The sequence below is a fragment of the Protopterus annectens genome, chromosome 10.part0, assembly GCF_019279795.1.
Source record: "Protopterus annectens isolate FY-2018-M chromosome 10.part0, PAN1.0, whole genome shotgun sequence".
In the NCBI taxonomy this organism is placed as follows: domain Eukaryota; kingdom Metazoa; phylum Chordata; order Ceratodontiformes; family Protopteridae; genus Protopterus; species Protopterus annectens.
The window spans coordinates 129,232,546-129,245,361 of NC_056744.1; positions in this window are offsets into that span (position 1 = coordinate 129,232,546).

Here is a 12,816-nt window from a genome sequence, read left to right on the forward strand (position 1 = left end):
TAGTACTTTCCCATTTTACCTAAGGATGTCTACAGCCAGAATTCATAAAACCATCCGCAAATATAAAGGGCTAGTATGTGGTAATAAAACACATAATATAGTTCTACACAGTTCAGAAAAGTCCCCTAAATCATTGGAAGTTGAAGAGACATGATAACGTACCTGGAAAAGTCTAGGTAAATGAAAATGAAATCTGTCATATAACTCCATGATTCACAAATGTGTGAATCATGGACATGGTATAGAATGCTTAGGTGAGACTGCCATCAGTGGTGAATAATTTGCAGAATTGAACTGCATCAAATGCAATAAGAAAGAATGTAAGTAAACACATAAAAAACAATAGCTGTCTCGGAGCATTGATGTGCTCAGCGAATCATGGCTAAGCAATGACATCCTCATTCATTTGTGAAGGAATAAATACTGGCAAGAGTATCAACTGCAGCAATGCAATGTGACAATCACACACTCATTTGGCCACATACAGTGTCATAATTAGCATCCCAGGCAATGGTAGCTACAACGTTACCAGATCCCTTCATTAGCATAATATGCAAATGACCCCTGCTCCTCCATCATTGCAAAGAAGGCTGAAACATTTAAGAATCTCTCTGCATTTTAACACTGAAGCAGCTGATGCTGCATCTAACATGGCTGTCACACCTTTCTGAAATACCTGCTATTATAGGTTCATAGGTAGGTACTAGGCTATTGGCCCTTGGGCCTATATAAGCCTAGCCAAAAAGGTACCCTGGCTTTCGCCACCCAAGAAAATTATTTTCCTATGCCCCTGTCAAGCAGAGCCACAGAAGTGATCCCCAGGGTGAATTTCCTATTTCCCAGCCAGTCATCAAGATTTTTCTTGAAGAGTGCTAATGTTTGATATAGATAGGTAGTCTGTTCCAGAGTATGGGAAGTCTCTGGGACAGGAATCTATCCCTCCAGCATGTTCTGTTTATTGTGGTGACAAGGTTTAGGTCCCTAGAGCGTGTAGCTCAGAGGGATTGGGATTTCTTTAAGTGGAGCATGTCCAACAGCTCTGGGTTTGACATAGCTTTGTATGTTAGGCAGAAATCGCCTCTGAGTAGGCGATATGTGACAGAGTAAAGCTGGAGTTTTTTGAGATGGTCTGCATAGGGTATCTGTTTGAGGCCAGTAATCCACTTTGTGAGGTATTTCTGCGACCTTTCCAGTTGTTGTCTTGTGAGGTACATACCAAAAGGAGCATTGTACTCTATAATGGGTCTAATGAGTGATGAGTAGAGGGGAACAATGACCTCTTTTTTCTGGATGAGAAACCTTTTGTGATGAGGTGTGCCATGTAGAAGGATTTCCTGACCACTGTGGCAATGTGATTATCAAAGGAGAGACTACTGTCCACCTGTGTCCCAAGGTCTCTTATCACACTTTCAGTGTTAAGTAGACTACTGCTTATGTGGTAGTTCATCGGTGCAGAGTTTTTACCAAAGGGAATGACAATGCACTTTTTGGCATTGAGCTTGTGGCCATGGGTTTGACACCAGGCATCTGTCTCAGTGAGGCCCTTTTGTAGGATGTCCACATCGTTAGGAGTTTTGATTATGGCTCCTAGTGTGCAGTCATCTGCGAACTTAGTTAGCCAAAGACCTTCTGTGTTAGTCTGTACTTCAGAGAAGTAGATATCAAACAGGACAGAACCCAGGACTGAACCCTGTGGTACTCCACTTGTCACTGGTCTGAAGTTGGATTTGGAGTCTGCTACTTTCACAGTGTGGGTTCTGTTAGTAAGCCAGTTGGCAACTCATCTTGTGACATAGGGATTTATACCTAGTTTAGTGAGTTTATCTATAATTCCAGAGTAGGGGATGGTGTTGAAAGCCTTGGTGAGATCTAGACAGGCTGTGTGAACCACCTTTCCCTCATCTATGACTTTGGTGACTGCTTCAGAGAAGTCTATCAGGTGTAGGAGACATGATCTGCCTTTTACAAACCTGAACTGTGTGGGGTCCAGAGATTGGAGATTACCAATGTCTTTGTTTATGAGTTCCATGATGATATGTTCCATGGCCTTGCAGACCAGGCTCGTCAGGCTAATGGGGCAGTAGTTCCTGGGGTCTGTCATGGCTCCTCCTTTGTGGAGTGGGATAACCGTCGCAATGCGCCATTCAATGGGCACAAAGCCTGAGGTGAGGCTATTATTGAACACAGTACTTAGGTGGGGTGCCAGTTCATTTTGTATTTCATGTAGAATGCAGCCTGGGATGTTGTCAGGTCCCATGGATGCTGTGTTCTTGGCTTTGGAGAGTAAGGTTTTTACCTGTGCAGCCGTGATTACAGGAACTTTGCATTCTTCCGGTATAGAGATGGGTCCTTTAGGGGTGAGAGGGGGGTAAAGTTAGCACTGAACCCATCTGCCAGGATGTTGACAATATCAGTAGGTTCTGTATATTTAGTTCCATTGTGCTGTAACTCAGAGCAGATCTGAGTGTTGCCATTGAGATTCTTGACATAGCTATAGAATGCTTTGTGGTTGTCTTTAGAATCAGTGGCAATTTTGTTTTCATATCTAGCTTTGGAGGATTTTATGAGGGATCTCATCCTCTTACTGAGTCTGACCAGGAAGTTCCTCCAATTATGGGATTTTATTCTTTTTTGCAACAGTTTCTTTCTTCTGTTGTAGAGGTTGTTTATGGCAGAAGACCACCAGAATGGCTTCCATTTTTTGGAGGATAGCATCTTGGTTCTGTTAGGGATAGCACAATCCATGTACTTGTGTAAGTGCTTATAAAGTGTATTTGTGTAGGATTCAGCAGTCATAGCTCTATTGTCCATCTGCATGGGTGCAGTGAAGTTTGCCAGTTCTGTCTTAAGAAGCGTGAAGTTGGCTTTGGAGAAATTTTTGACATTTTTTTCTCTAATGAGGGGTGGGGTGGGATGTGGATGTCTAAGTGCATCTCTCACAGGTTGTAGTGTTGTGTGGTAGGAGGAGAGGGTTGTCTGTGTATATGAGGCAATTGCTGCATTGCCCCAAGATGCCCAGATTCATTACCTAGACAGGAGAAAACATTGGGAGCTGACCTTTAGGCATGCCTGGATAGGTGCTTATTTATTAAGTACTAAAAACTGTTTTCCTCTAGACAAGTGAGGAAAGTTGAGTCTTGTAGTAATTTGTAGTTTATTTAGTGCTTGCAACGAGTTCTGAACAAGTGCTGAGCTCAAAGAAACATATTTGAGTGCTAAAACTAAAAAGCTGGCTAGCTGTAAGGGAAAATCTGAAGAGCAGACTTAATTGCGCTGGGAATAGTTTAACCCTAGTTAAGCAAGGGGGGCTTAGGAACTTACAAACAGTTCTGGATACAGCAAATCTGCATCTGGACTAGACTTGTTACAGGAAAGGAGGGAAACAAGCTTAGAATTTGTTTTTCAGTAAAGTGGAAATGGAGAATGCTGAAACAAAAGTTAATTCAAGGTTAAGAATCTGAGTGGGTTGGCCTTCACAAATGTTCTCTCTCTATTAGATTGAATGAACTAATGACAGTAGACTGGGAGGAGTGTCCCAGATAAAATATACAGTATGGGCGGGCAACTGCAAAGCCACCAAGTATAAGAACACCACAATAATAGGGAGGGGGGATGGGAAACTAAAACTATTACAGCTACTAGCTGTAGCCACTAAATGAAAGTTTTAAACACATCAAGGTGCAAGCAGACTCTAGAGAATGCTTTAACTGCAAACAGACTAGACTAGAACACAGAAACCTCAAAAAATCAAAAATGCACAGAAAAGTACGGTTAGAGCACTCAGAAACAGAAAATACAACTCTCAGTAGGAAGATTCAGAATCATTGTATTGTCCCTGGAAATGTAAAACAACCATATACTCTAGATTCTAGCATGGAAATATATCAAGGCACCATACATACAATGTGTCTGTGTTTGTGTGTACAGACCATGTCGAATAAGACTGATCTTCCTTTTCTGTCTGCTATTGAACGCTAGCAATATATACATTGAGTTCATGCTTTAGGTCCTATGATTTTCATTTCTTTGATCTTTATTCCTTACTCTTGGAAAAAGGTATTGACAGTTATAACTACCTTCTCCTTTTGTTATACTTCATGTCTATAGTGGACATAGTGCTACCTAACAGCATGTGAAATAGGCATGAGGTATGACCACAGGTCAACACTATTGAGTCACTCCAGAATACGCATTTGGTGTGCTGTAAGTCCCAGTACAATGTCTAATGTTTGCTATACACCAGCATACCCAGACATAACATATTCTAACTCATCAATACCCACATCCTTGGTATTTGTCCCATCTTCTGCTGTGCTGTTCTGTTTGTCAAACTTCTGAACAATTGGCATGACTTCATCAAAGTACTGCCAGGTGTCCTCTACAGTGGACAGAATAGTCACAGCCTATTCTGTGCCTCATGAACAGAACACAGCATGCAAAAAGACAACTGGACATAAAAGACAACTGGACACAAATGGTGCCAGAAAACCATGCTGGCAGCATAATGTAACATTGTCCAAGAGAATACTGAGGAGACATTGTCCAAGATAGGAGACATTGTCCAAGATAATACTGAGGAGATGAGCCCCATTTCCTGGTTAAGTTACTTACTCATTCACACAGTTGGCAAATGGAGGCCGAGAAATTACAAGAAGAAGAATCCCATTTATGGGATTGCACATAACATTTGTGAACCCCTCTGACCATTTGTTGGCTGTAAAATTGCTATGTTTTGTGTTTTATGGTACTGACCTGAAGCTCAAATGCAGGACATAACTGATTGTTTTTGTACACTCTCCATATCTGCCTCATGGCTCAGCCCACTCTGTTTGCCCTCGCTTCACTCTGACACACTCTGGCCCCCTACCCTACCCCAATCTCACCCCTCTCCATTTTCATTTAACTTATACCTAACCACATATAACCTCTTCTTATAAACCAACCAATCAAAAAAAGGACCTATACCACACCCATGAGCATAAATCCACTTAAACTACAGGGTGAGATACACACCCACACTTACCTCTACAGCAACTAAATCTAAATCAAACCTATATCCCTCCCCCAATCAAACCTAATCTACTTCCCCTTTTTTTACTCCCCCTCATTCAACTAAACAGCAACAAGTCCAAAATGCAGTCCTTATATGCCTTATATATCATAACTTTCTCACTACTAACACACCTCATCTCATATCAAAATAATCTCAACCCCAGCCTATATAGTAACTCACCTACCCAGATCCACTCCATTATACCCACCCAGTTATTTCATAGCTCTTCCACAATCTACAATCACTCTAACTTACAGATATCCCCTGCTAACCCCATTTAAGATTCTGCATAACTCTACTAAAGATCGCATTTCCATACAATATAACATCTCTATCTTCAAATATCTTTTTTTTACATTGGACAATTGTACAATTGTCCAATGTAAAAATTGTACAATGTAAACAATTATACAATTGTCTTGGACAATACATAGATTTTTAAAAATCTCCATATTCCCTCTACTACTGTCCTGCTGCAGGCTGCTAGCTTTGTTCATTGCTCACTAGTGCTGCATCTGTCCTATCCTAGGCATCCTCCACTGTTGTACAAACTACCTTGGCTTCCCCTGAAAGAAATACCTAAAGGGACCCTACAGTGTTTTCTATTACCTCTCAGCCTCTCCCTAAAGAATGTCTGCAACGTGTATGTACTTTTAAACCTATTAAGTTTTTAATCTACACTGCCCAATTTCAGTTTTTAACCCCAGTACAGGTCTTAGGCCTTTGCTATACGTGATACAAGTCCACCAGTGCCTTGCCCCTGTGTCTCCTTACCTGAGTTAGTTTCTTATCCCACTGATTGTTTTTGCTAGCTATTTCCTTGCTATTTCCTTCTCCTTGGCTCTACCTGGTTTGTTTGCCCTGCAGGCTCACTCCGCTCCCCTACCCTGCTCCCAATTCCCACCCACCCCGGTACCTCTAAACTTATACTCTAATGACCACACCCACTCTCCCATTACCTAGTTAAACACAACACCATCCCACCTACAATACTTTCCTACAACCCATCCCATCAACCACACCCTACCTACCTCACCTCCATTATCTTATAATCACCTGGTTCAGTCCATCCCATTTCCTATACACTCCCTACTTTCACTAAACTACTTCTCTTAGCTCCTTCTTTTAAAATACTTATCACAGACCATCCTACCTTTACTCTAAGCAATACTCTCCCATTGCTAAACTCTAATCCATTATGTTTGCAAAGCCTGCCTTCTATACAACCCACATACTTCTTTTTTACCTTATCCTATCTCACCTATCTCACTCACCCTCTTACATACAATTATTCCCCACCATACCATATAACAAATACACTTCCCCCACAACCCATATACACATCCATATTCATACCCCCTATCTATACCTCTTCAATTACAGTCTACTTACTCCCAATAAACTTATTTCCACCCTCAAGTACTCTACTCCTACTCTAACCAGTCTTACCACCACAAATCTCACACCAATCAAATCTGACACTAAGCTATCTAAATTCCTTTCTTTCTTTATCCACCAAATTACTACCATCCTTCTCTGGTGACATACATCCTAACTCTGGCCCCTCTACCCCTCCCTCAACAGCAAAGTCCATTCTATTTACTTCATTAAATGCCTAAAGCATAGCTAACAAAATCTCCAAATCTCCATGCCTGTCTTCTTTCTAATCAACCAGATGTCTTATCCATCTCAGAAACTTGGTTAAAATCACACATAAAGGATACTGAAATAATACCCCCCCAATTATTCTATTATTAGAAAAGACAGAACCCACAAAAAGGTGGGGTGTGGCCCTTCTCTTCTCTTCCTCCCTCTCAGTTACTCCATATATTAAACCTATTCCCCAATTTGTCATCGCTGAATTAATTTTAGTTCTATTTCAAATAAACAGACACAAAAACATATGTATAGCCTCCCTCTACATTCCTCCTGGAGATAATATCCCAGTACTCAAAGACATTCTCTCTTGGTTCTTCACAAACATCAGTAATGAAACCATAATTCTGGGAGATGTGAACATTAACTGGGCAGCCATTCAAGCCCCAACAAATTCCCTAAATATAAACCTCTATAATTTCACTCAGCCGATCAATTCCACAACTAGACCCTCCAAAGACTTCTCCTTAGGTAGCACCCTAGACTGGATCATAGTGTCTCACCCTCATTATATCTCCGATACTGGTACTCTTCCCAATCCACTTAGTGATCACTTCCCCACCTTTGCCCATCACCTTCTCTCCCCTTTACAACTATCACACACCTACATATCCATGCATTCCCTGAAAATTTCAATCCCAGTGCATTCTCAAACTCACTAATGGGGCCCACTAAAACACTCCCCTTTGCAAATGCCATTTCCTACTTCAACACAATATTCCTAACACTTGTAGATACTGTTTCCCCCCTTGTGTACAAAAAGAATTAAAAGTAAAATTGCCCCCTGGTTAACCAAAAATACACTAGCCACCATGCACCTTCAAGATAAAGCTTGGAAAAGATACCAGAAAAATAAAACTTCCACCGCCCTTAATGAATATAAAACACTTTGGAACAAAGTCAAAAAGATGATCATAGCTGACCATAAAGCTTACTTCTCCATACTCTAAACTAACCACAAAACAAATCCTAAAAGATTTTGGAATGGTATCAGCTCCCTCCTCAATGCCAGCAGAAAAGAAAACCCCTGCCCTGATCCAAATGCTTCAGACACAGATTTAGCCACCCAATTTAACTCTTTCTTCATTGAAACTATTACCAAAACTAACATCTTCCTTCATTAATAAGCCTACATCCTCTCCTATACCATCCCCTTCCCCTTCATCCTCAAAAACCCTCATCCCCAATCTGCTCCTTTCTATATAAGGCCCATCCCCATATCTACTATAAATAACTTCTTCAGAACCTGAAACCATGTTCCGACGCTCCCGATAACATTCCCTTCTACTTCCTAAAGATAGCTGCAGAAGCCATCACCTTTCCCATCTGCACTCTAATAAACAGGTCAATTCAAGAAGAACACGTCCCCCAGTTTTGGAAAAAGGCCTTTATTATTACCCTTCACAAAGGTGGTAATAATAACAATATTTCAAATTTTCGACCTATCGCCATCCTATCACCCATCTCTAAACTTTTCGAAAAATGTATCCACCTACAAGTTCTGCCCTATCTTATTGACACCCACCTACTAGCCCCAACACAGCATGGATTCAGACTTGGCCATAGCACTACCACTGCTCTCCTCTCCTTCCTTGAAACCATCAATAAAGCCAGTGACTCTGGCTGTATCATTTCTACCCTACTCCTAGACCTTTCAAAGGCTTTCGACACCATTTCCCACAACCTCCTATAAACTAAGCCCTCTAACCTAAACCTACCCCCCATCCTCCCTTAGTTGGTTTACCAGTTACCTTTCAAACAGACAACAAGCAGTAAAATGGAAAAAAGCCACCTCTGCATTCCTTAATACCCAGACAGGTTTAGCTCAGGGCTCCATACTAGGTCCCCTTCTTTTCAATATTTTCATAAATGATTTGCACCATTCCATTCCTAATGCAAAACTCATCCAATACGCAGACGATTCAACCATCATATGTTCTGCCACTTCCATCCCCACCCTTATAAAACTATTCAAGATGCCTTTAACATCACAGAACAATGGATATTAGACAACCACCTAGCACTCAATGCTTCCAAAACAAAACTTATGATATTCACTCCTTCTAAATCAAGCACCATAGACAAAACTCCTTTTCCATTACTAGCCGGAGCAACACATCTCTTGAAGTAGTTTCTTTAGCTAAACTTCTAGCAGTCCTCGTAACCAACCAACTTAAGTTCAACACCCATCTACAAAAAAATATAAAAAAAAACACCAGAAACTCGGCATGCTATACCGCCATAATTACTATCTCACTCCCTCTACCAAATTCATCCTCTCTACCACATTCCTCATCCCTTCTCTACCATATGGTGCCCCACTCCTTACTAATCTACAATCCACTCTTAAGACAAAACTCTCCTGCTGTTACAATAAAATTGCCAAATTTGCCTCAGGATACAAATCTTCTACTCATCACTGTATTGCTCTACACAAACTTCATTGGTTAGAACTGCCAAACTGTCTCACCTATATTCAACTCATTCAAGCTCATGAAGTCATCTTCACTCCCTCCCTCTGTCCCTCCCTTTCCTCCACCTTTAAAATACACCTTCCAGAAAGACTATTAAGATCCAACAATCAGAACCTGATTGAATTGCATAAACCATTATGCTCTCCAGGCAAAAACCTTTTGTTCTTCACCTTAACCCGCTCTTGGAGCTCCCTACCCCCACTTATCTGTACCACCACAAGTCATACTACCTTTAAAAAGTACTTCACTCGCACCTAAAATCTTGCTGGGAATGCTCCTGTTGCCATCCCACATAAAACCCTTAGTTCTTACCTTCCTGACCACACCTTATCATCCAACTTTACATCCCCACTAACACCAAATGCACCCATGTGCTCATTGCCCAGCTGTTTTACAGTAGGAACAAATATATTTGTAAATATTTATAAATACTTACTTATATTATATAGCTCTCTTAATGGATTTTTATATTTTAGTGTGGATTTTCATTTATTATATCTTTAAATGCCTTGTTTTAACTGTATTACTGTCCTACTATGTGTTTGTCGATTTGTTGTTCATGAATATTGTCTTTATGGAGCTTTTCTCCTCAGGACTCCATTAAAAATGAGTTATTTTGGCCCAATTGGACAATCCTGGTAAACCAACTGCAAATAAAATAAAATAAAATAAATAATAATAAAAGAGGAGGCAGCGTTGCCCTGATTTTCAAAAAACAACATTACAGTTGACCTTGCTAACATAAACAGCCATACTTTCTGAAACCCTATTCATAAAAGTAAAAATAAACCCGCATAAACAACTTGTAAATCAGGCTAGAAATAACCTAACTCCCCTTAGACAACCTGCTGACCTCTTAATTCTCAACATCAACATTAGAAGTATGCTTAACAAAATTGAGAAACTGTACACAGCCCAGTCCTTTTGTTCCGCAGATATTGCGCTCCTTACTGAAACATGGCTTAAGCCACATAACAAAGACAATGAATTACTCCCACCAGGATACAACCTACTTAGAAAAGACCAGAGGAGGCAGCATTGCCCTGATTTTCAAAAACAACATTACAGTTGACCTTGCTAACATAAACAGCCATACTTTCTGAAACCCTATTCATAAAAGTAAAAATTAACCCGCATAAACAACTAAACATACTAGGCTCATACATCCCTCCTAGGGACAATATAAATAGATTGGAATCCATAACCCACTGGGCATTGGAATCCTTCCCCCATGAAACACTCATATAAGTTGATTTCAATAAATTCACCCCTCCCACTACTCATATAAACCTACATGGTTTCACTCAGATCATCCAAAACCCAACTAGACATGATAAAGCTATCAAAAAGGAATCTGTTTTAGACTAGAACCTCACTAATCACCCATCCATGACACATTACTCTGGAACATTAACTGACACCCTAAGTGACCACCTCCCTACTTTTCTGCTAAGACAACAAATCAAGCCCATTATAAATAGCCCCTTCAAACAAATATGCTACAAAAAAACTTTAGCGAAGAAGACCTAATAACAGAACTAAAGTGCAACTGGTCCCCCCATTTAGCCTCCCCCTAGACAAGGCAGTAGACTACTTTAACTCCACATTTCTGAACATACTTAAACTCAGCCCCCCAAGAATAATTTGAACAAAGTCCAATTCTGCTCCCTGGCTCATCAAAAGTGCCTGACTCCTACTAAAACAAAGGGACAAAGCACGGGACATTTGGCGCGACAATAAAACTAATACTAACAGGCAACAATTTCCTGAATTAAGAAATAAAGCAAAAAAACAAATAAGAAGGGATAAAAAAACATTACTCCAATATGCAAACTAAGCACAAAGCTAACCTTCAAAAATTCTGGGCTGCCATAAATAAAATTTTCCAACCAGGTAAAAATGGTACCCCAACCCTAAACATTGACACATCTATAAGTAGCATTGCAACACCGTTCAATGAATATTTTACCAACTCCATTTTAAAACTATCAAATTCTCCACCCACAACCCTCCCAAACTTACCAAGATCCCCATCTGCCCAAAACTATTTCTCCTTCCAAACAGTCCAGACCAGTACAATCCTCAGATATCTGTCCAAATTAAGACCCACTAACTGGGCTGCTGATAAACTCCCATCAGAATATCTCCAAATTGCAGCCAAAGTTATCTCATACCTTCTCTCTATATTCATAAATAGGTAAATCTCTGAGCAAAAAGTCCCAATCCTCTGGAAAATCTGACATATAATACCCCTACACAAAGGTGGAAACTTGACTGAATTATTCAACTACCGTCTGATAGTCATACTATCCCCACTCTCAAAAATCCTAGAGAAATGCATACATTCCCAAATACTAAAATACCTTCTCTCCAACAAACTCCTATCCAAAACTCAGCATGGTTTTCTGCCTGGCAACAGCACCACCACTGCCCTTCTCTGTTTCACCAATCATGTTAATAACAGTGAAATGCAGGCAATCTGGTATCAACTGTGTTTCTAGACCTCACAAAAACATTTGATACAGTCTCCCATAACAAACTATTAACCGTTCCCTCAGAACTTAAACTAAATAACTCTGCACTCCTATGGTTTAAAGACTATCTTTCTGACAACAGGCCGTTATGTGGCAAGACAGTCTATCCTCTCTTCTCCCCATCACACTAGGTGTTCCTCAAGGATCTATACTTGGTCCCCTGCTCTTTATAATATTCACAAAAACCTCCATAAAGCAACCCTTCATGCAAGCTTAGCACAATACACCGATGACTCTACCCTAATCTGCTCTTACCCCTCTCTCCAACTTCTACAGAAAATAACCCAAGAATCCTATACTGCAATTGAAACCTGGTTACAGACTCCCAATTAATACTCAACCCCCCAAAAAAACAGCTTATGCTCATTCATTACTCCAAAGCTATAGACCCCATTCCCCCTTTTACAATTATCACCACAGACAACACCCATATTACACCAATTGCACATACCAAGCTACTAGGTGTTATCATCGACCAAAACATGAAATTCAGCAAGCACATAGCTCAAACCATAATTAAGGTACACAAAAAACTAGGCACACTCTACAGATATTGAAAAACTACCATAGCAAGAACTCACTTGGTCTTCATGTTACTCTGTGCTTCTCCCATCCTAGTTAATCTAAATAAAGACAATCTAAACAAACTATCCACTTGTTATAACACGATAGCTAAATTCGCTACTGACTCTTTCTACAGATCTCACTATTGTCTAGCCCTTCACAAACTGTCCTGTACTGAATTACCTAACTTACTTACCCTAAATTATCTCACCCTAGCTCACCAAAATCTCTATTACCCCAGCAAAACCCCAACCCTATGTGGCTTAATCAACCATTACACCAGCAGCCGTCAGCTAAGGTCCACTAATAAAGGACTGGTAGAAGTATCCAAAAGTAAACATAACTAAGGTCATTCCCTATACTCTTGTACTATTGCAAAAAATTGGAATTCCCTCCCACTTGAAGTCATGACACAGACAAAGTCAGTTTCAAAAATTAATCTTCGAATCAGTCTCCATGGATGAGGGTAAGGCAGTCCAGACAGCCTATCTGGACCTTGCCAAGGCCTTTGACATCATCCCCCACTCTGGAATCA